Source organism: Triticum aestivum, chromosome 2B, assembly GCF_018294505.1.
Source record: "Triticum aestivum cultivar Chinese Spring chromosome 2B, IWGSC CS RefSeq v2.1, whole genome shotgun sequence".
Lineage (NCBI taxonomy): Eukaryota > Viridiplantae > Streptophyta > Magnoliopsida > Poales > Poaceae > Triticum > Triticum aestivum.
In genome coordinates, this window is record NC_057798.1 from 330,110,745 (window position 1) to 330,137,041 (window position 26,297).

The window sequence follows — 26,297 nt, forward strand, 5'->3', positions numbered from 1 at the left end:
AAGAGAGATTTGTTGCAAGAAAACAAGGTAAAGAAAGAGAATCATGGGTTCAGAAACCCATGCCTTTTCCTACTAAGCCACCTAAGATTAAGGATGAGGAAGAATTTGAATGCTTTGCTGAAATGCTTAGGCCAGTCTTTTTGCATACTCGTTTGACTAATATTTTGAAGATGGCCCCATATCCTAATACATGAAAGATATTGTCACTAATAAAAGAAAGATACCTAAAGCTGAAATTTCCACCATGCTTCCAAATTATTATTTGAAGGATGGAGTACCTAAGAAATTAGGAGACCCATGAATACCCACTATACCATGCTCCATTAAATGAGATTATGTTAAAACTGCTTTGTGTGATTTGTGAGTCGGTGTTAGTGTTATGCCTTTTTCTTTATATACAAGACTTAGATTGAATAAACTTACACCTACTGAAATATCCTTGCAAATGGCTGACAAATCAACTGCCATACCTATCGGTATTTCTAAGGATGTGCCTATTGTAGTTGCAAATGTTACTATCTTAACAGACTTTGTTATACTTGATACGCCCAAGGATGACAACATGTCGATTATCCTTGGTAGACCCTTTTTGAATACTATAGGGGCTGTTATTGATTGCAACAAAAGCACCTTTCATATCAATGGTAACGAGCATACAGTGCAGTTTCTGAAGAAACAATTTCAAGTAAAGGGTATCAATTGTATTGAAAAGGCTTTGACAATTACCATTGGAGGTTTTTAATTTCCTCTACCTTCCATCAAAAAGAAACATGAAACTCTTATCATTGGGGACATGCATATCCCCGTTTAGGTAACCTAGTGATATACAAAGATTCTTTGGTTTCATGGTACAATGAGGTGCTATACAAACGGTTTTTAACCCCTTTCCGCGATGGCATTTTGAACCGTCGCCAAGTGAGTGTGTGCGATAGCGGGGGGGGGGGGTCCTTCCCACACGACCCAGAAACCGTCGGGGATAGGCCCTTCGGTCACACATGCAGTAAAATGAGGTTGTGTGCTACGAGCGAGTGATCAAATACATATATACATGCCCAATCGGTTCCGGTCGTAAGTGCATCCCACATAGTCAGTCCCAAACAAATATTTCCGTTTTATGTACATTCCACACACTCAACCCAAGGAATACATTCCCGTTCTTATGTACATTCCACATAGTCAATCCAGGGAAAACATTTCCGTTCGTTTGTAAATCCCACACAGTCAATCCAGGCAAAACATTTCCGTTAGTATATGCATCCCACACAATTTTATGTATAGCCTCGTGTGTGATAGGTGTAACTATCACACCACTCTGCCTCGGTTAACCGTTTTCTTTTATTCAACTACATCACACACGATTTGATGAAAACAGTATGGCATTGAGCTATCCATCACAAGAGATTTTACTAGTAGAACCATTTGCAAAGTTCCATGACCCATTTAGCAGGTTTATTAGTTTACAAATAATAATTCCAGTATTACGCCAATTCACATTTCATATCGAACAATTGTTTGCCAATTTCATACCAGACACATAAGTATATTTTAACATCACAATACAATAGCTACCTAAAAACAACATAGTACAACATATAGCTATCTCACCTTCATAAGAACAATATTAGAACAATATATTCATTTCCCTAATCGAGATCATCCAGGCTCATCTTATCCACCTCTGCTTTCAATTTAGCAAGAACCTGTTTTGCACTGGCCAACTGGGAAAGTGCCTCCTCCTTCGTCAACACCATCTTAGCAAAGTATAATTTAAAAAATCTGAGCTCATTCTCCATCTTCCTCTTTTTATCCCGCATCTTCAAATATTCTTCGGCATTGACAACACTTTCTCTAAGCGTACCTCTGTTCTCTTCCTCATACATGCTCTAGAGCTTTGCTAGGCACATCTTCAAAGACTGTGGCCACTCTTGATCAACCCACTCCATGTAAGAACACTTCCATTCATCCTATAATATTTAAAACTAGATCAGTAACAATTGTAGGGGAAATGGGTTTCTAGCAACATAGAAAATCACCAAATACATATTTTGAATAACTAAAGAAACGGGTTAATTATGACATATCTTCTTAAAAAGATCAATGTGCAAATGAATTAATTGCTACTGAGACAACAACCAAATTAAGAAACATTAGAAGCTATAATTAACAACAACAACGCTACAAGTTCTTAGTCATGTACTATAAATAACAAATTGAACATTTTATGAGGAAGATAAATATAACTGCAACAACATAGGGACAGTGTTTGGATGACAGCAAATTGATACTAACGGGAGTGTACATGCACAAATTTAGTAACATGGAACTAATATGACTAAGGCCGTCCACTATGTATGCCAAACCGGTGTAAAGACAACTGTTGCTACATTTGGCACCGGTGCCCTGCATTGGAGAGCCGATGTAGCGGAAAAAAAATCAAGGACCCGGACTCCGGAGCACCTAGTTGCTCCGATGACCAATTCCTTCGTGCCATTAGATATAATATTTTATTGCTTGGCTGCTCGGATGTGTGGACCAAAGTTGGCTGCACAAACTGTTGAAGCGGTGCCAAATAATTTTCTAATGGCGACGCTCATGAGATGGCAACACTTTTAGATACTTGGTACATACTATGACACTGCCTTAACATCCAGGAAAACATAGCATAGTGATAATGTCTAAATCACATATAACAAATGATTTGTAACAATGAAAGTGGGGCTAACCTTCTCTGCACATGCCAGAAACTTCGTGCCACTGTCCACAGATTCAAACGAAACTAGATTCATGCATGGAGATTGATGGTGACAATGAGCAGGCAGATCTTCAGCCACCCCGTTCCATTCGTTGCAACTGATCGTCCTAGGGAGATACAAGAGGAAGAAATGACTCAAATCGACCACTGGGTTAAAATCCTTCATTCCAAGTGATAACCTGAGAGAAAGAAGAGAGGCATACCTGGGTGGTGGAGTCATTGTCGGAGGAGGAACCGCCGGAGAGGTCATTGAAGAAGACCATGGCAACCCAGACGGTAGGATGCGATATGGTGAGGGCGAGGAAGCAAGCGAGGAAGCGGCTATAGCTTTGGAAGGAAGGAAGTTGGCAATAGGGGAAATGTGACTTGTGGTCAGGGAGAAAAGGGGGTGGGGAAGGGGGGTAGGTATTTCGGCGGTAGACCAAAAATGTCGAAATGTGGAGGGAAACTTTGCACGCAGTGCCGCCACACACCATTCACTTTGAGCGATTGGGTGCATCACAAATGATTCTTGTGATTTACGTGCATGGGATGAGTTTGATAATTCAAATTTTGGTGGAAATTCCCTGGGTACTCTCCTCATCCACGTCATTGCATAATTTAACATCGCTTGCTAATTTGGGCACAGAAAAGAGCGTACATCACACATACCACACTTACTGAATCAAGCAATTTTAATAATTAAACAGAGTTAGTTGACCTAAACATTGCTCTACCAAAATACCAGCATTAAAAACAAACCCTAAGTACGCATACTTTTAACAAAGCCGCCGCCCCGCCGGCCTATGCATCGCCGGTGTGAGATGAGATGTCGATGACTTATCCTGGCGACATGCCGCTGTTCGTGGACTCTGCATCCCCCTGCTGAAGTCGACAACGTCCTCGTCCTCGTTCTCATCCTCATCCTCGTGCCGCCCTCAAGGTTGTAGTACCCGTAGTAGTGGCTGCGTGAGAGCTTGCATTGGTACTCCACCACCGATTCCTCGACGAACATATTCTTCTCTACCTCGATCTCGGCCACGCGCAACTCCTCCTCCCGGCGCTCCTCGATCTCCGCCTCCTCCTGCATCTCCAGCTCTTGCTCGATGATCTCATGAGGAAGAAGGTGCTCCATGGCCACCGCCGCCTTTTCGGACATGGATTGCATGCTGTATTCCGAGGTGGACTGGAATATCTTGGCGTGTGCTTCCTAGATCTTGGCATGGATGGCCTTGACCCAGGCCAAGGAGACATCGGCGGCATGGACGATAGCTCGAGCATTCTCGGTGTTTGCAGCTGCCATCGCAGCAACTGCTACAGCTGCCTTGTCGGCTACCGCAGATGCCCTCTCGGTGGAAGCGGCAGCGCTCAATGCAGATGCGGCGGCACTCTCGGCATAGGCGGCCGCGCTCTCGGTGCAGGCGGCGGCACTCGGAGAGGACGCAACCACCGCACGGTCCCTCACGAAGTGTTTCCACGATCTTTGCAAGAAGGGGTTGCGAGAATGGGGATCGTGATTCGTAGATTCGGGGGTTGCCGGCACTGGAGTAGACAAGCCGGAGAAACTTAAGGAGGAAGACTTAAATAGACCAACGAATTTTCATTGCAAACAGTTCCTATGAAAAACTGTGAGTGATGTTGTTGATATTTTTTATTAGCTACGAATGACCAACTTGGAATAAAGTGGCAACGGATGGTGTTAGAAATGTATGAGAAAATTTGTAGTACTAATACAACTGTCATGTCTAAATTTGGAAAATTTCAGTGGTCATTTGACCTTTTAAGATATTTAATTGATTTTCTAGCCATTTAATGACCGTAATTCAAATTTGAACTACATGTACATGCAATAGCTAACCATAACGGTTTGAAAAGTCATATTTGTGTACTTGTGTACGAGTTAATTCCATGTGCAGTAAATTGGAAGGAATTTTCAAACATATTGGTCTCACAGCTATGACACAAAGCATGGAGTGTCATGCCATTTAAATTCCAAAAAAGTAAAAAAGATCAAAACACATGAAACCTTGCTTGATGTAATGTCATGCCACCAAGATGATGTGGTGAAAATTTTGGCATGTTTGAGGAAAGTTTGGACACACACCCCCACAAACCGGAGCAACTCACTTGAAGGCTCGTGGTTCTGAGGGGGAATAATGCATGTTTGATGACGAAAGGGCGATAGCTTCCTCTTACGCCCTTCAAACAATTTCTACAGCTAACGTGCACTAATACAACTGTCATTTGAAAAACTGGAAAATTTCAGCGGTCATTTGACCTTTTAAAGACATGTAACTAATTTTCTAGCCATTTAATGACCGTAGTTCAAATTTGAACTACATCTACATGCAACAGCTAACCATAAGGGTTTGAAAAATCATATTTGTGTACTTGTCTGTGAGTTAATTCCATGTGCAGTAAATTGGAAGGGATTTTCAAAATATTGGTCTCACGACCTGGACACATGCATGGAGTGCCATGGCATTTAAATTCCAAATTTTTTTAAAAAAATCAGAAACATATGAAACCTTGATTGATGTAATGTCATGCCACCAAGATGATGTGGTAGAAAATTTGGCATGTTTGACGAAAGTTTGGACACACACCCTTCACAAACCGGAGAAACCCACTAGAAGGCTCGTGGTTCCGAGAGTGAACAATGCATGTTTGATGACGAACGGGCTATAGCTTCCTCTTACGGCCTTCAATTTTTTTCTACATTTAACATGCACTAATACAACAATCATTTGAAAATTTGGAAAATTCTAGGGGTCATTTGACCTTTTAAAGACATTTAAGTGATTTTCTAGACATTTAATGACCATAATAAAAATTTGAACTACATCTACATGCAATGGCTAACCATAGCATTTCAAAAAATCATACTTGTGTACTAGTGTGCGAGTTAATTCCATGTGCAGTAAATTACAAAGAATTTTCAAACATATTGGTATCACGGCCTGGACACATGCATGGAGTGCTATGGCACTTAAATTCCAATTTATTTTTAAAAAGATCCGAAACGCATGAAACCTTGCTTGATGTAATGTCATGCCACCAAGATGATGTGGTAAATTTTTTGGCATGTTTGACGAAACTTTGGACACACACCCCTCACAAAACGGAGCAACTCACTAGAAGGCTCGTGGTTCTGAGAGGGAACAATGCATGTTTGATGACGAACGGGAGATAGCTTCCTCTTATGGCCTTCAAATTTTTTCTACATTTAACATGCACAATACAACTGTCATTTGAAAATTTGGAAAATTCTAGGGGTTATTTGACCTTTCAAAGACATTTAAGTGATTTTCTAACCATTTAATGATCGTAATTCAAATTTGAACTACATCTACATGCAACGGCTAACCATAACGGTTCGAAAAATCATATTTGTGTACTTGTGTGTGAGTTAATTCCAGGTGTAGTAAATCAAAATGAATTTTCAAACATATTGGTGTCACGGCCTGGACACATGCGTGGAGTGCCATGGCATTTAAATTCCAAAAAAATAAAAAAAATATCAAAAACACATGAAACCTTGCTTGATGTAATGTCACGCCACCAAGATGTTGTGGTAAAAAAATTGGCATGTTTGACGAAAGTTTGGACACACACCCCTCACAAACCGGAGCAATTCACTAAAAGGCTCATGTTCCGAGAGGTAACAATGCATGTTTAATGATGAATGGAAGATAGTTTCCTCTTATGGCCTTCAATTTTTTTCTACACTTAAAGCACACTAATATAACTGTCATGTGAAAATCTGGAAAATTCTAGGGGTCATTTGACCTTTTAAATACATTTAAGTGATTTCCTAGACATTTAAAGACCGTAATTTAAATTTGAACTACGTCTACATGCAATGGCTAACCATAATGGTTTGAAAAATCATATTTTTGTGTACTCGTGTGTGAGTTAATTCCATGTGCAGTAAATTGGAAGTAATTTCAAAAATATTGGTGTCATGGCCTGGACACATACATGGAGTGCCATGCCATTTTAATTCCAAAAAAGTTAAAAAATGATCAAAAACACATGAAACCTTGCTTGACATAATGTCATGCCACCAAGATGATGTGGTAAAAAATTGGCCTATTTGATGAAAGTTTGGACACACACCCCTCACAAACAGAGCAACTCACTAGAAGGCTTGTGGTTTCAAGAGTGAACAATGCATTTTGATGTCGAATCGACAATAGCTTCCTCTTATGGGCTTCAAAAAAGATTCTACATTTAAGGTGCACTAATACAACTGTCATGTCAAAACTTGGAAAATTTCAGGGGTCATTTAACATTTTTAAGAAATTTAAGTGATTTTCTAGCCATTTAATGACCGTAATCCAAATTTGAACTACATCTACATGCAACAGCTAACCATAAGGGTTTGAAAAATAAATTGTATACTTGTGTGCGAGTTAATTCCATGTGCAGTAAATTTTAAGGAATTTTCAAACATATTGGTGTCACAGCTTGGACACATGCATGGCGTTCCATGGCACTTAAATTCCAAAAAAAATGATCTGACGATGTAAATATCTGGTGTTCAAAAAATAAAATGTAAAGATCTGGCAAGACAGCAAGGCCCCACGCGATTGACACTCTATTTTGCGCCTCGAGGTTTCGAAGGTGAGTGGCACGGGTTATTAACTAGACATGGTTCTGTATTGGAAACCAACAGCTACTAAGTTCACACACGACTTTTGTTGCGGGAATCATGTGTAGTTCAAACTACAGTACTCGTAAATTCTGGTGACTGGCATGTGTACTGTTCCCGTCGATCTAGATTTCGGCCGCCAATAAATACTACCTTGCTCACGTCGTCCCGCCTGCATTCTCATATACATCCTCCTCTCTCTCTCTTTCTCTCTCTCTCTCTCTCTCAAATCTTTGCCATGGCGCTGCCAATCTGCCCACGCGCGACAAGGAGGGGCCGCCCCCGAGGACACTTTGTAGCAACCAGACCTCAAACAGTCTGATCTCTGTGCATCAGTGTCATCCCTGGATCGGTAATGCTGACATGCACAGTACTTGAGGATTTATAACAGAGTAGCAATCACACACTAATTACATCGAATGTCTCAAAAGAGAACTTATTACAATAATATGGCTCAAGGCCAACTAAAACGATAATAGCCGAAGGCTTGGAAGATAAAGTGAGTCCATCAACTCCATCGGCATCACTGAGTGAAAGACAACGACCTATGGCACCTTACTTGTCGTCTGAAAAGTCTGCAACATGAACGTTGCAGCCCGGAACGGGTCAGCACATGGAATATGCTAGCAAGTAACACATAGAGTAATGAACAAAATAGATGCTATCACTACATGCACATATGGCTGGTGGAAAGCTCTATGGTTAACAGTTTTGCATAAAGCCAATTTTTCCCTACAACAAAGGAATAAATTTTATTTAACTATCATGGTGGTTGTTAAACATTGCGAAGGTTCCTCCAACTCAATCCCAATTAAGCACCATCATTAACCCAATCAAATTATATTTAGGGTGATGAGATCAACATGATAATCCAAGAACTAGATACTCAAAACATCCATAACTGAGGACACGACTAACCATGATTAGTTTGTACACTCTAAAGAGGTTTGCGCACTTTTCCCCGCAAGACTCGAATACATCCATGGTCGGAGAAATGAGACACAATCTTTCTGAAACAATAACTCTTTACTCTGGGTGGACAGTTACACCTACTTTCCCCTACATCTGCTAGCCCACCACTGAAAGAGGTCTTGCAACTTACTCAACTATGTTAGAGCCCATAATAGCTTGTGGCTGCACACAAAAGTTTCTAGCATGAATAATCTTATGATCCCTTTGAGCCTGGGTGGTGGACCGTAGGATGATCACACGTTCGGGTACTCCGGGATATCCTTGGACAACACTGGATTCTCCAGGTGCCCTGACAACCACTGGGTACTCCAGGGTGCCTCAAGCAATCCACCCAGATGTGTATTAAAGTAGCCTCATTAAGTTAACCATTAATAATAACTCTCACATCTGTCATGAATCACTCGAACCAAACCATGTCTACAAGCATAGCATAGCAATATAAGCATCACGTAAAAGTAACTCCCAAAGGTTTGATAGTAAACAGGGTAATATGTTCTATCTCATCATCTACTTCCCAAAACCCACATGTTAATCAGATCCTAACCATGCAATTGTTTGACGATTGATCTAATGCAATAAAACTGGGTAGTAAAGAGGTATGATCAAAGTGTTACTTGTCTTGCTGATGATCTGTGAAACCTAGAGACTCGTAGTAGCACGCTTTGCACTCCGGGTACTCTGTCGCAAACAAACAAAGCATACAATAAGCACTCAACTAGAAGCACGGGTAAATCTCAAATAAGAGATCTGACCAGAAAGTTCAACTTAAGAACTCTGGTTTGCAAAAAGAATCAAATCAAACGAAGCAACGAAACTCAAACTGCGAAAGAAACACGATTCGTTTACTAATCTAGACTTAAGTCAAAGTTTACAGTAGCAAAATTTGTTCAAGTTGATTAAACAGAAAGAGTGCTTCGAGACAAAGATCTGGGCGCTTGAATCGCCTAATTATGATAAACGACTGAAAAGATAAACTAAAACGAAAATCAGGGCAGAAATCACGACCGAAAATAATCGCGGGAAAATTCTGGAAAAAGAAAAACTGACAAACAGGCAAACGAACGAACGTTCGCTATCTGCGGCTAACGGGTGAACTTCGTTCGTTAAAACGAACGTACGAATGGGCATTCGCTAAATAACTAAACCGGGAAAAAAATAAAACCGATCTAAAAAACGCATCTAGGTTTCGAATAAAACCGAACGATTTTTAGAATAAAACCGACGGCTACCTCGGGACGCATGACGGCGGCAGCGGCAGCGTCCGGCGACTGTGTGCGGTGCCGCGAGTAGCGGGGCGGTGATTGGCGCGGGCGGCGGCGGCGTCTGGCGGCGGCGGGTTAGGCTAGGGTTTCAGCGGCGGGGCGGGCTGGTGGCTTTGGCGTCTCGGGCCGGGGTGGGTGGCTTATAAGGCCCGGGGCAGCGGGAGTCCGGGTCGCCCAGGGCCCGTAGGTCGGTTTGACTTTTTTTTAAATAATTCCACGCGTAGAATACCGAAGAAAAGAAATACTAAACCAACTCCAAAATTCCTGAAATAAATTTTCCCCGTCCTCAAAAAATATAGCAGACAAAGTGAACATTTATTTGGGCCACTAATGCAATTTTGAAAAACACATTTTTTCCTAATTCAAATAAAATAGCGATAAAACTCCGAATGAAAATCTTATTTGATTTTAATATTTAACCCCCAATATTTCTTTATCTTGGAGAAGTCATTTTATCCCCTCTCTTTTATTTTTATATAAGAAATATTCAAAGAGAAAATTAAAATCAAATGATCATCTTTTCAAAATTAGAGAAAACTCAAATATGAAAATAATGAAATCCCCAACTCTCTCCGTGGGTCCTTGAGTTGCGTAGAATTTCTAGGATCAAGCCAAAATGCAATAAAATATGATATGCAATGATGATCTAATGTATAACATTCCAAATTGAAAATGAGATGTTACAAACCTACCCCCCTTAAGATGAATCTCGCCCTCGAGATTCGGGTTGGCTAGAAAATAGGTGCGTGTGGTCCTTCCGTAGGTCTTCCTCTCATTCCTAGGTGGCTTCATCCTCGGTATGGTGGCTCCACTGAACTTTGCAGAACTTGATAACCTTGCTGTGTGTGACTCAGCTGGCAAACTCGAGAATCTTGACCGGTTTCTCCTCGTAGGTCAAATCGCTATCCAACTGAATCGCTTCAAGCGGCATTGTATCTCTCAAAGGAATATCAGCCATCTCTGCGTGGCACTTCTTCATCTGGGAAACGTGGAACACATCATGAAATCCTGACAATCCTTCGGGCAATTCCAACTTGTAAGCAACTTCTCCCATACGTTCCAAAACTTTGTATGGTCCCACAAATCGTGGTGCTAACTTTCCCTTAACTCCGGAATGCTTAACTCCTCGAAGTGGGGACACACGAAGATATACTCTGTCTCCGACTTCGTAGACTGTCTCCTTGCGCTTAGAATCCGCATAGCTCTTCTGCCTGGACTGGGCAACCTCGAGTCTATCGTGAATCAGCTTAACCTTCTCTTCAGACTCTTTAATCAAATCTGGTCCAAACAACTGACGGTCTCCAACTTCATCCCACACAACGGTGTCCTGCACCTCCTTCCGTACAAAGCTTCGAAAGGGGCCATCTTCAAACTGGCTTGATAACTATTGTTGTTTGAGAACTCTGCATATGGAAAATTGTCGTCCCAACTAGATCCATAATCTAGCGCACAAGCTCTCAACATGTCCTCCAGAATTTGATTGACTCTCTCGATCTATCCATCTGTCTGTGGATGAAAGGTTGTACTGAACTCTAGCCTAGTACCCAAAGTTTCATGCAACTGATTCCAGAATTTTGAGGTAAACTGGGTTCCTCTATCGGATATAATGGTCCTCGGAACTCCATGCAGATATACGATTTTGGTCATGTATATCGTTGCCAACTTAGCACTGGTGTAAGTGGTCTTCACTGGGATGAAATGAGCTACTTTCGTCAATCGATCGACTACAACCCATATAGAGTCGTAGCCTTCACTCTTTGACATATATCACAAACTGCTACATACTCCACAATATCCTTCTTCATTCCAGTCCACCAGAGACTGTCCTTCAAATCCAGATACATCTTGGTATTTCCTGGGTGAATCGAATACAGCGAATCATGGGCCTCTTGCAGAATCAACTTCCTGATCTCCGGATCATAAGGCACATATACGCGGTTCTCAAACCATAAGTTATCATGCTCATCCTCACGGAATCCTTTGGCCTTTCATTTGGTCATCCTTTCCTTTATATCAACAATCTCCTTGTCTGTCTTCTGAGCTTCTCTGATCTTTTCCATCAAGGTAGACTGAATTTCTGATGCTGCTACATAGCCTCTTGGAACTATCTCCAAACTTAGCTCGCGAAGATCCTCTGCTAACTCCTTGGGTAACCCTCCGGTCATGAGTGTATTGACATGACTTTTGCGGCTCAACCCATAGGCTACTACGTTAGCCTTCCCGGGATGATAATGCAACCTCATATCATAATCCTTGATGAGTTCCAACCATCTCCTCTGCATGACATTCAACTCCTTCTGTGTGAAGATATACTTCAAACTCTTGTGATCCATGTACACCTCACAGTAGTTTCCGATGAGAAAATGTCTTCATGTCTTCAACGCATGCACTACGGCTGCTAACTCCAAATTGTGTGTAGCATAATTCAACTCATGGGGTTTAAGCTGTCGTGAGGCATATGAAACAACTCTTCCCTCCTGCATAAGCACTGCTCCAAGTCCTCGACGAGAAGCGTCGCAATACACTTGATAATCCTTGCGTTGATCTGGAAGAATCAACACTGGGGCTGTAACCAAACATTTCTTCAACTCCTGAAAACTAGCCTCACATTCCTCAGTCCATTTGAACTTGGTGTCCTTCTTCAACAACTCCGTCATGGGCTTTGCAATCTTCGAGAAATTCTCAATGAACCTCCGGCAGTATCCTGCGAGTCCCAGAAAACTCAGGATCTCTCCAACTGACGTGAGTGCTTCCCAATTTGTCACAGTAATAACCTTGGTGGGGTCTACTGCTATTCCTTCTCCGGATATAACATGTCTAAGGAATCCGACTTCCTTCAACGAAAACTCACACTTGCTGAACTTGGCATATAGCTTATGTTCTGTGAGTTTCCCAAGTACCAAACGCAAATTCTCCTTATGCTCCTCTTCATTCTTTGAGTAGACCAATATGTCATCAATGAATACCACGACGAACTTATCCAAAAACTCCATAAACACCTTGTTCATCATATTCATGAAATAGGCCAGTGCATTAGTTAGTCCAAATGACATAACGGTATACTCGTATAGCTCGTACCTTGTGGTAAAATCTCTATTAGGTATATCCTGCTCTCGAATATTCAGCTGGTGGTATGCTGATCGCAGATCGATCTTGGAAAATGCTTTAGCTCCTTGCAACTAGTCAAACAAATCATTGATCATCGGCAGTGGGTACTTGTTCTTGATCGTTACTTCATTCAATCCACGGTAATCAACAACCATCCTCAACGATCCATCCTTCTTCTCCACTAGAAGCACTGGTGATCCCCAAGGTGACGAACTTGGGCGGATATAGCCTTTATCCAGTAACTCCTTAATCTGCTTCTTAATTTCCTCCAAATCCTTTGCGGGCATCCTATACGGTCTCTTAGATATTGGCCCTGTGCCTGGCAAAAGCTCAATCAAAAATTCGATGTCTCTATCCGGTGGCATGCCTGACAACTCTTTTGGAAATACATCAGGGAAATCCTTCACCACTAGTACTTCCTCCTGTACAACTCCTAATAAGGAATTCACTTGAGTTCTCTTCAGCACATGCCGAGATACATACTTGATCCTTCTTCCTTCTGGGGTGGTGAGCATAATCGACTTACTGGCGCAATTGATGTTCCCTCCATACATCGATAGCCAATCCATACCCAAAATCACATCCAAACCTTGCGACTCCAAAATTATCAGGTCTGAGGGAAAAACATGCCTACCTATGGTCAATGGCTTCTGAAAACATCCTTTGCTTGCCATATGCTCCGCTCCTGGCGAGCTTCCAAACGTAGGTGTTCTAACAACTTATATTTATCCACAAATCCCCTTGATATGTATGAATGCGATGCACCAGTATCGAAAAGAATGATTGCAGTAAATGACTTAACCAAAAACTTACCTATTACTGCATCTGGCTGGGCTTCAACCTCCTCCACGCTAACGTGGTTCACTTGTCCCCTGTTGAAAGGGTTAGGTTTCTTACCATAGCTTCCATTGCCATTTCCATTCTTTGCTTCAGAACACTCCGTGGCGTAATGTCCATTCTTCCCGCACTTCAAACAAGTAATGTGACTTAGATCCTTCTTGGCGGGCGTTGTTGGGTTGGTACGGTACTGGCCGCTGCTTCCTCCATTACCATTCCCCTTCTTGGGGCCACTGTGGTTGTGAGAACTCCCTCCATTGGAATTATGGCCTCCATGGTTATGGTGAAGGTGTCCTCCCGAGTTCGGGGTAAAACAGGGCCTCTACTGAGCTCCTGAATTGTACTTCCCTTGTCCATACTTCCTCTTGCGGTTATCAATCTGCTGCTGGTGCCCTTCAATCATAAGAGCTCTATCTACCAACTCCTGGCAGTTGTTGAAGGTTTCCACCATCAACTGCATACTCAGCTCATCATTCAGTCCTTCCAGAAACTTCTCCTGCTTAGATGCATCCGTAGCAACGTCATCCGGGGCATAACGTGCTAACTTGGTAAAATCATCGATATACTGGCCCACTGTGTGTCCTCCTTGGCGCAAGTTGTGAAACTCACGCTTCTTCATGGCCATAGCTCCTGCTGAAACATGGGCAGTGCAAAAAGCCTGCTGAAACTGGTCCCACATGATAGTGTTGATGGGGTAAGTGGTTGTGAAATTCTCCCACCATGATGCTATGGGTCCATCAAGCTGATGTGCGGCAAAACACACTCTCTCCGCATTTGTGCATCCTGTAGTGGTCAACTCCCTTCCAATCTTACGGGACCAATCATCTAGAACTATCGGCTCGGTGCTACTAGAGAAACCGGGCTAAGTGATCAACAGGTGGTGGTGATCGTGGGTTGTTGTTGTTCCCCTGGTTCTGATTCTGGACTAGTATCTGCATTAAGGCATCCTACTGCTGGATCAACTGAGTGAGCTCCGGCGGGAAAGCAAATCCATTGTCGCGTCTCGAAGGCATCTAATGTGTTTAGAGAAGATGACAAAACAGAATAGAATGAGATCTAGAGGGAACACACTACCCATATGCACATGAGACAAAAACAACCATATCACTTCAATCAATTCAAACAAGGGCATACATCAATCTAACTACCATTACAAAAGTGCTCGGACTATACTATATACATGGGGGAATACTACTACTGTTATGGTGGTCGACTAGAAAACTTGATCGATGGAAGACTCCATGATATCTGCTCCAGCTTCATAAACATAGTCATCATCGCTAGCATCGGGGTCTGAGTCGGTGTCGTCGATGATGATGTAGTTCTCCGGACGAGTGGAATCTTCGTCTTCTCCTCCTGGCACGGGGTCTCCCATGAATATTCCTAGCTTCCTCGTCAGATCGTCATTCTTCTCCACGAGTATCGTCATTTACTCCTCATATCCATCACGTGACTTGAGTTCTTCCTCCAGCTCCGTGATTCTGGTCATTGCCTTCTTCAGATCTATCATGCCTGCGCACATCTGGTTCTCCTGGCGACGAATATGCTGGTTTAACTCCTGGATTAAAGCTGCAATGGATTTATCCTTCCTGGTGCTGATCATCTCCCATTGCTCATCTCGGCACCCACAAATCTGGTAGATAGTATCCTCGAGATCCTTGTGGTAAACTTCTCCAATGCGTCCCATGGTGATGTGGGCTGCCATGCTCTTTCCTAGACTCCAGGTAGGTGCATCAAAGGAAAACTCTATGGGCTCAGTGACTGGCATGAACGTCCTTCCTGGAACTTGAACTCGAATCATCCAACGCTCCTCTTCGGGTAAAGTGGCGATGTAGGTCCCAGTGAAACTTGGTATTCCGATGTTCAGGTACCTAGTAACTTCCTTCAAGTGTTGTCCAAAAGGTGTATCTTCATCCAGTTGTGTGAACTTGTTCCTTGCATCCGCCATCCTACAGAGTAGAAAAGGGAGAGGAGTCAGAAATGAGAAGAGAGTAGTGATCTAGGGATTTGGCTTAGTGGTCATGTCCTACAATCAACATGTGCTCTGATACCATCTTGTAGCGAACATACCTGAAATAGTCTAATCTCTTTGCATCAGTGTCATCCCTGGATCGGTAATGCTGACACACACAATACTTGAGAATTTATAATAGAGTAGCAATCACACACTTATTACATTGAATGTCTCAAAAGAGAACTTATTACAATAATATGGCTTAAGGCCAACTAAAACGATAACAACGGAAGGCTTGGAAGATAAAGTGAGTCCATCAACTCCATCAACATCACTAAGTGAAAGACAACGACCTATGGCACCTTACTCGTCGTCTGAAAAGTCTGCAACATGAACGTTGCAGCCCGGATTGGGTCAGCACATGGAATATGCTGGCAAAGTAACACATAGAGTAATGAAAAAAATAAATGCTATCACTACATGCACATATGGCTGGTGGAAAGCTCTATGGTTAACAGTTTTGCATGAAGCCAATTTTTCCCTACAACAAAGGAATAAATTTTATTTAACTATCATGGTGGCTGTTAAACATTGAGAAGGTTCCTCCAACTCAATCCCAATAAAGCATCATCATTAACCCATTCAAATTATATTTAGAGTGATGAGATCAACATGATAATCCAAGATGTAGATACTCAAAACGTCCATAACCGGGGACACGGCTAACGACGATTAGTTTGTACACTCTGCAGAGGTTTGCGAACTTTTCCCCACAAGACTCGAATACATCCATGGTCGGAGAAATGAGACACTGTCTTTCTGAAACAATAACTCTTTACACTGGGTGGACAGTTACACCTACTTTCCCCTACATCTGCTAGCCCACCACTGAAAGAGGTCTTGCAACTAACTTAACTATGCTGGAGCCCATAATAGTTTGTGGCTGCACACGGAATTTTGTAGCATGAATGATCTTATGAAGCCTTTGAGCCTGAGTGGCAGACCGTAGGATGATCACACGGGTACTCCGGGATATCCTTGGACAAAACTGGATTCTCCAGGTGCCCTGGCAACAACTGGGTACTCCAGGGTGCCTCAAGCAATCCACCCAGATGTGTATTAAAGTAGCCACCTTAAGTTAACCATTATTAATAACTCTCACATCTGTCATGAATCACTCGAACCAAACCATGTCTACAAGCATAGAATAGCAATATAAGCATCACGTAAAAGTAACTCCCAAAGGTTCGATAGTAAACAGGGTAATAGGTTCTACCTCATCATCTACTTCCCAAAACCCACATGTTAATCAGATCCTAACCATGCAATTGTTTGAGGATTGATCTAATGCAATAAAACTAGGTAGTAAAGAGGTATGATCAAAGTGTTACTTGCCTTGCTGATGATCCGTGAAACCTAGAGACTCGTAGTAGCACGCTTTGCACTCCGGGTACTCTATCGCAAACAAACAAAGCATACAATAAGCACTCAACTAGAATCACGGGTAAAACTCAAATAATAGATCTGACCAGAAATTTCAACTTAAGAACTCCGGTTTGCAAAAAGAATCAAATCAAACGAAGCAACGGAACTCAAATTGCGAAAGAAACAAGATCCATTTACTAATCTCGACTTAAGTCAAATTTTACAGTAGCATAATCTTGTTCAAGTTGATTAAACAGAAAGTGGGCTTCGAGAAAAAGATCTAGGCGATTGAATCGCCTGATTCCGATAAACGAGCGAAAAGATAAACTAAAACCAAAATCAGGGCAGAAATCACGATCGAAAATAATCGCAGAAAAACCCTGGAAAAAGAAAAATTGATGAACAGGCTAACGAACGAACATTCGCTGTCTGCAGCTAACGACTGACTTCGTTCATTAAAATGAACGTATGAACGGGCGTTCGCTAAATAACTAAACCGGGGAAAAATAAAACCGATCTAAAAAACGCATCTAGGTTTCGAATAAAGCCGAACGATTTTTAGAATAAAACCGACAGCTACCTCGGGACGCGTGACGGCGGCAGCGGCGGGAAACTCCGGCGACGGCGGCGTCCGGCAGTGGTGGGCGGTGGCGCGGGCGGTGGGGCGGTGGCTGGCGCGGGCGATGGCGGCGTCCGGCGGCGGCGACGTTCGGTGGCGCTGGCGGCAGCGGCGGCGGCGACAGCGGGTTAGGGTTAGGGTTTCGACGGCGGGGCGGGCTGGCAGCTTTGGCATCTTGGGCCGGGGTGGGCGGCTTATAAGGCCCGGGGCGGCGGGAGTCTGGGTCGCCCACGACCCGTAGGTCGGTTTGACTTTTTTTTTTTAATAATTCCGTGCGTAGAAAAATAGAGAAAAGAAATAATAAACTGCCTCCAAAATTCCCAAAATAAATTTTTCCTGTCGTCTAAAAATATAGCGGACAAAGTGAACATTTATTTGGGCCTCTAATGCAATTTTGAAAAACACATTTTTTCCTAATTCAAATAAAATAGCGATAAAACTCCGAATAAAAATCTTATTTGTTTTTAATATTTAATCCCCAATATTTCTTTATTTTGGAGAAGTCATTTTATCCCCTCTCTTTTTTTATATAAGAAATATTCAAAGAGAAAAATAATTAAAATTAAATGATCCTCTTTCCAAAATTTGAGAAAACTCAAATATGAAAATAACAAAATCCCCAACTCTCTCCGTGGGTCCTTGAGTTGCGTAGAATTTCTAGGATCAAGCAAAAATGCAATAAAATATGATATGCAATGATGATCTAATATATAACATTCCGAATTGAAATTTGGGATGTTACACACTCAGTCGAAGAGCAGCGACAAGGAGGACTCCTACGCGCCACCTGATGAGGTTGCGCCGGACCCCCCAACTTTGGAGTGGTTTTGGGGCCAGTACAATCTTGGTCTTTGTAAGTCGTTGCCACCGACTGAGAAAGCCAGGTGTTGGTGTCAAAACCGGCAGATCTCGGGTAGGGGGCCCGAAGATGTATGTCTACAGATCGATGGTAAAAAAATCAAAGGGACACAGTGTTTACCAAGGTTCAAGCCCTCTTAATGGAGGTAAAACCCTACTCCTTCTTGATTATATTTGATGGGTATAAGGGTTACAAGAGTTGATCTACCTCGAGATCGTAATGGCTAAAGCCTAGCTTGGCTAGCCTATTAATGTTATGATCCTGCCTTTGGTCTAAACCCTCCGGTTTATGTAGATACCGGAGGGGACTAGGGTTGTACAAAATCGGTTCAACAGAAAGGGAATAGTATATTCGGACACCTAAACTTGCCGTTCACGCATATGGGAGTCCCAACCGGACACGAGAGGTGGTCTTATTCCTTGTGTCTTGACGGCCCATTAGTCCGGCCCATATCAAATAGACCGGATGCCCGAGGACCCCTTAGTCCAGGACTCCCTCAGTAGCCCTTGGACCAGTCTTCAATAACGACATGCTCGGCATGCAGATTGTCTTCGACATTGCGAGGCGGGTTCCTCTCCTTGAACAATATAGAAATCTTTCCTCAAAAAAGAACTATATATGGCTTTGCATAATCACAACCCTTAGCCGCGAAGGCAGGATATACACAATAGGAATAGTGTCTTTACAGACAACTTTTTCCGGCGAAGCGTCAGACTTGACCCTTCAATGTTTTGAACTGTTTTCACACTCCTCGTTCTGTGTTTCGAAGTCGAGCCCCCTTGGCCCGTCTTGTGAAAACAGAGATCGTGCCCACTTATTACGAGATTGCTCATCAATAAGATTTGGTTAACCAAACCGTTTACGCCGCACGCTCACATTGGGAATAGGCAAGTTTCAAGGCTTAAGTGGGGGGAGGTCATAGGAGGGCCAACCACGCCAAGGGAGTGGTGGACATGGGCGGCACTCGACACGTGCAGATGGAGTTCGCCGGAGAGATAAGGAGGAGGGAGGCCAACCAGTTTGCGTGTTATGAATGTCGAGGTGGTCCTGCTGGCGTGTGGGGGAGAGCCAAGGTGGCCGGAGGAGTCGGGCAGGGGGCCGCTACAGTGCAAGAGTGCACTGTAGTGCACTCCAGAGTGTGCCTTTGGCTGCCATGGCATTGTTTAAGGGGAAGGGGTGTTCCCACTCATGTCTGGTAGTGCTAGGGAGAAGTAAATAAGTGTGGAGGGGCATTGGATGCTCTAGAGAGCCAATAGGAGAGGAGAGAGGTTGAGGGAGAGAGAGAAAGAGGCTGCCAGAGATAGAGGGAGAGGTTTCACCCCCCAATAAAGGAGCGGTGAACTTGCCATTGTTACTGGAGGTAGAGTAGGACTAGGAGAAGCTCTGGTAAAAAATTGAACTCAAGGAGACTAATGGGAGGGTGATGATTTTGGAAAAAATGGTAGAAGGTGTTTGATGCAAGTTTGAGATACTTACACGTGTCCCCTTCATGTGCCACTTGATGGGGCGTGATTCCCTTGACCAATTGGAAATGTGGTAGAGATTTGATCTCATTTGGACAAAGTTCAAAATGTAACTTTGGCAAACCCTAGAAATCAACAAAAATGGATTTGCTTAGATCTAGCTAAGCTAAACTCTTCCCTTTGGTGCACCACTTGGTGTAGTGTCATCATTTGGGTACTTGAGCATGTCCACAATGTTTGCGATCAAATGGAAAAAGTTGGCAATGTAAAGTTGTTCAAGTTTTGTTTTGGACAGAGAGGGTTTTGGGGCACTTTAGTGAACCAAAATGATTTTGATTGAGATGAAACTTTGCAAGATCATCACATTATGCATATGTAACTTGATAGAATTTTCCTGGATTTATTTGAAAACATGTCTTATAGAAATATTTGAAATACTTGAAATGAACAGAAATAGTTTTGGAGGGTTTTGTCCAACCTTTTGAACATGACCATGAGTTGAAACCCATATTTATGGAAAATATATGTCCATTGTGTTTCCCTAAATTTTCTCAAATAGTTTTGAAACTTTAAAATAATTTTTACCTATTAAAGACCATTTCTGGCCTAACAAAAAAGCCTTTAAATAAAATAACAAAATAACTTTTAAAATAATATTTTTGTGGTTTTAGGGAGTCCTATATCTAATAGGATTCAAATATAATTTTTGAAAGAGTCTTCACATCCTAGATTAAGTACTTGTAGTTCAAGCCTTAACTCATGGGTTTTTGGAAAACCTAATTTAGAAAATACTTTTTGGCCAAATTAGTTTTGAAAGAAAATACTATGATGTCCTATAAACGTCGCATGATCTTGGGCAAAGTTTTGGATCAAGGAGAGGAGTATAAGAGTTGTAGGACTTCTTTGATTTTTAGAGCAGTTGCAAACAACAGACAAAATCCAATCAAAGCAAAGTCCAAAACACTCAAAAGTTTTTGTCAAACCACATTTTGTCATGATTTATTAGCTTAACTGTTCTGGCATGAAAATCAGGATGTGATAGACCTACCCCCCTTACAAGAATCTCGTCCCCGAGATTCCCAAACTAGGTGTGAAAAGGAATAGGAAACTTAGATGTGGGGTAGTCTTCATGTCCTCATACTGCTTCTCCTTCTATGTGGTGCTCCACTGAACCTTGAAGTACAGGATGGTGCGGATTTGTGTATGACATTCTGCTTGATCCAGGTTGCTGAGGGTCCCTCAGATAGGTCAGGTCGGGCTAGAGGTCGGTGGCTCAGTGATCGATGTCCTTGTAGAGATCGGGCTAGTTAGAAGTTGAAAACACTTCAGGAGTTGTCTCGCGTGGAAAACATTGTGCACTTTGGATAACTCAAGTGGCAACTCCACTTGGTAATTGTCTTCTCTTCGTCTTGTAGCGATCTCGAAGGGGGTTGATAACCTTGGTGTGACCTTCCCTTTTACATGGAAATGGTTGGTTATTTTGAGAGGAGTGGATCGCAGATACACATGGTCTTTGACGTGAAAGTTTACTTGACGACGGTGGTAGATATAGTTCTTCCTCCTTGACATGGCGGTCATCAAATGTTCCCTAACCAGTTGAACGACTCTTCTTTCATCTTCGGGTAGATGAGTAGGTCACCAAGTAATGATGGCACCCAACTTGTCATGAAGACCTTGTTCACGGGGTACATAAAGTAGCCTGGGGCATTGGTGGTAGTCACGGTTGAGTGTTGGCCAAGGTCTTCCTAATCTAGGCCCAAGGTCATGATCCTGACCATGTTGTGGCTTGGTTGGACATAAGGGTTTCAAGGATTTTAGGGTGCGAGTGAACGTTTATCATTTATCCTTGAGCACAGTTTCTGAGATGCCAATTATTCCATCTAGTGCTCTAAACAAATTATTTTATACCATCGGAAGCATCATCTCATATAGGTGAACTCCAATCATCACTTATGTTATTCATGTCCTCATGACTCCCCGAGGGGAGGTCTAACAAAAGAATAGATGTCAACTATCCCCAAACTCTTATCTATGCAAAAATCCATGTGTAGAACATACAAGCTGCTAACCCTGAATTAAACACTACAATCCAAGTGTTCAGCCTGTTCTTCCAAGGTCCAAGATAGTGCATTTCTATCCTAAGGAAACACATCGTATGCCACTCCAAGATCTTGTTTCCTTCCTATGAATCAACACCAACAACCCATTAACTTCCACCAATCACTACATAATCCATTAATTCAACAAATCCAATGTCTATGGTGTTCCACATGATCTTCTAATGTCCTATAATCCCCAAGTACTTGAAAGGGCTGTCCTTACTATAGTAAGTCCACCAATTTCCATTAGCACGGTCAAGTAAACTCCAAGGTGCATATAGATTCTTGAATTAAATCTGATAACAACCCAATATCCCTAGCTTATTATCCACCGAGAAGCATGGTATCATGATCGAGGTCATCAGTCTAAATCCAGTTTACACCGATCCATGTAGACTTACTCAACTTCACCTATTTAATCCAAATCTCATGTCCAACAAGAATTCCTACATGTTTCCCCCAAGTCATTATCGTGATATCAGTTATCTCCTATCAATATCCCCTAGTTAAGCCAAATCCTTACACCTCCAAGAATTTTAGCTGGCAATCGTAATTGTCCTACAAAATCCAATTTACTTTAGGGTGATGAAATCTAAGCTATTCTATTAACTAGATAACACCCCGCGCGTTGCTGCGGGAAAATAGTATTCCAAGTTGTAAACTCAGGAGGTGTATTCTTAGAGGACAAATAATAGATAAGAAGGAAATGGAGTTTTAGTACTAAAGTGGGATGCTTGTGAGCTCACGCAAACAACATTTGCAAAATGATAACTCTATGTTGTTTCAATCATGCAAATTACAGAAAGGTTGTCAATCCAATGGAACAATTGTAGTAAGGCTTTCATCCTGCAAAGTCTCATGGAAAAGTTCCAACAATTAGAAGTATGTTTTATTCACTACAGGATCAGCTACTTTGCCATCTGCCACGGCGGACGGCAAAGGCATGGATGGAGGACGGCAAAGACCTTTGCCGTCAGCCACAGACGGCAAAAGGGGATGGCAAAGTAGGGGACGGCTAAGAGCTGCGTTGTCGTCCGCTTCGGGCAGCTGACGGCAAAGGGGCCTTTGCCATCAGCAGCGGACGACAAAGAAGGCGGATGGCAGTAAATGCGCTGTTACTCCATTAGGTGGTTAATGGCAGGCCTTTGCCGTCCGCTGCGGATGGCAAAGCCTGTGCCGTCAGCCACTGTGGGAAAACTGACCAAATTGGTCAGCCTCTCGGGAAGCACAGTTGCCTGCCACGTGGCCTCTTTGCCGTTCGCTGCTGATGGCAAAGATCTCTTTGCCGTCGGTGGCAGACGGCAAAGATCCTGCATATTGTCTCTATTTTTTGCTCCAACAATTTTCATAGAAAATATATATCACATATCCAGCACATAAGTTTCATATCAAGTATCCAGCACATAAGTTTCATATCACATATCACATATCACATATCACATCAGTTTCATCCATACACATTGTTCATACATAAGCAAGTTCCATCCATACACATTGTTCATACATAAGCAAGTTCATGATAGCAAGCTAGATACAATGCAAAGTTTCATCAAAGGAAAATCAAGCACTCCATCATAGCAAGCTAGCTTCCATGAAGTGAATGAAATCTACAAAATGGTAAATAAGAAAGTTAGAAATAGGTGACTTGAACAAGAAGAAGACTAGAACAAGAAGTATATGTCATTTATGAGCTAACTTAGGTGAAATGGATCATATATGAGCTAACAAAGTTGAAATGGGTTGTTTATGAGCTAACTTAGTTGAAATGGATCATTTATGAGCTAACTTAGTTGAAATGAGTTGTTTATGAGCTAACTTAGTTGAAATGGATCATTTATGAGCTAACTTAGTTGAAATGGGTCGTTTATGAGCTAACTAAGGTGAAGGGCATCCTTTTTGAGCTAAGTAAGGTGAAATGGATCGTTTTTGAGCTAACTTAGGTGAAATGGATCATTTATGAGCTTTTATGAGCTAACTTAGTTGAAATGGGTCGTTTATGACCTAACTAAGGTGAAATGCCACGTTTTTGAGCTAACTAAGGTGAAATGGATCGTTTTTTAGCTAACTTAGGTGAAATGGATCATTTCTGAGCTAATTTAGGTGAAATGGATCATTTTTAGCTAACTTAGGTGAAATGGATCGTTTAGGAGCAAATCTAGGTGAAATGGGTCATTTTGGAGCTAACCTAGGTGAAATGGGTCATTTTGGAGCTAAACTAGGTGAAATGGGTCATTTTAAAGCTAACGTAGGTAAAATCGATCAATTAGGAGCTAATCTACGTAAAATGGGTCATTTTAGAGCTAACTTGGATAAATTGGATCACTTGTAAGCTAACTAAGGTAAAATGAGTCATTTTAGAGCTAACTTTAGGTAAAATGGATCGTTTATGAGCTAACTAAGCTAATTATGCAATTTTTGACATAAGTAACCTAAGTACATATCGTTTTAGAGCTAACTTAGGTAGAATGGATGGTTTATGAGGTCAGTAAGCATATTAAGTCATTTTGGAGGAAAAGAAGCTAACTCTAGGTCATTATGGTAAGCATATTGGAGGAAATAAAGCTAAGTCTAGGTCTTTATGCATTTGTTAAGCAAAACACTAGAGAAACTTACCGTGATCAGGGAGGTGTACGAGCGGGCTGGCTCGCGCCGGTAGCTGGAGAAGGATCGTGCGATGCGTTTCTGGAGTTAAGCTGCACCAAAGATCATTTCCAATGTCTCGTTAGCATTATGACACTCAAATGTTAAGACTAGCAAGTAATGTCCATTCTAATTAAACTGACCGTGCTCCCAGGAGCAATCACTGGCATCGGCGAAGCGGTCTGGCCGGACTTCTCGCACACAGACTGCACATTTGGTTTTCACAACAGAGTCATACTAGTTAGTAATGAGACTCAAATGTTAAGACTAGCAAGTAATCTGCAGAAGAAACTTACCACAAGGAGCTCATACATGGCCCTTGCCTGCATGTCATTCCGTGCCCTCTCCTCCTCCAACATCTTTGTCGTCCTCTCCTCCAACTCACGCTGCCTCTCCGCCGCCTCCGCCAGAAGTTTCTCCGTTCTATCTCTCTCACTCTGTATAGCAGCCTGCAACACCACTCACATGACCATTTGTAATCATTGATGGAAGCGCACACAATGTAATGGAGAAAGATAGCTGAGTACTTATAACTAACCTTGAAGGCGAGTTGGACTGGCCGTTCACGAGGCCTTATCTCAGGAGCGGAGCTCGACTGGCGCGCCTTGATCTCCGGGAGAGTGCTAGGACAATGGATAAGTCCATCTCCCATGGCTATGGAGCCATGGGACCTCCTGCCACCAGATATCATCAGCATCTCTGTATCAATGGGACCCTGGCTCGGGTTAAAGTCCTCCCCTTTCCTCGCCTTCCCCTGATCTCTATATTGCACGAGCTTGTCGTGGGCGGAGATGTTGGTGAAGTTCTTTGGATCATTGAGGTCAGACGCAGAGAATGGCTTGACTTTCTTGTAAGAGCCAGTGTGGGCCATGCCATACAGGTCGTACACCTCTGGCACCTTATTCGCCGTATTATAGCGTGCCTGAAAGAGAGAAACAAAGTAAATTAGTAATTAAAGGGCTAAAGCTAGCATGATGAATGAATTGCATGAATCATGAAGCAAACCACATACCCAGTTCCGCCCGTACTGAAATAAGTTGGAGCTGCCTTGGTGGTGTGGCACACCTTCCATTTGGGCACGTTTGTCCTTGGCCTCGTTGTGGGAGGCCCGCCATTGTTTTGAGCACCACGCATTGACCAACACCTCCCAACAATCCATCCGATCTGCACACCATCTCGGAGGGGCCTAAGTTAGCAAATAGAAACTTGAGCGCTACGGCTATGAATTACTAAATGAAGGAAGTAATTACAAGGCCTTAAGAATTACCTTCATCTACTGCTCCTTACTCAAGAACTTATCGCGGCACTCCTGCTTGGGATTCTTGATACCACGCCCGGCGTAGTAGTCTCGGACAGCCTGCACCCGAACCTCATGCCGTAAGTTCTGAAGTAGGCGCTTGCACTCCTTGTCGATAACATCTGCTGCCTCCTCCTCGTATCCCTCCTCACACCTGTAGAATGTCTGCAATCAAATGATACAATATTGATTAGTAAAATTAATAAATAGCTAGTTCAAGATTTTTAATTGTGTAAAGGAGAAATTACCCAGAACTTTCTGATCACCACGTCTGCCCTCGTCTTGCACAAGACACCGTCGATAATCTCACCCAGCGGGGCCGGGGCAGCCAAGTAGTGCTCCAAACTCAATCCAACCTCTGGAAGCTGACCCTCACC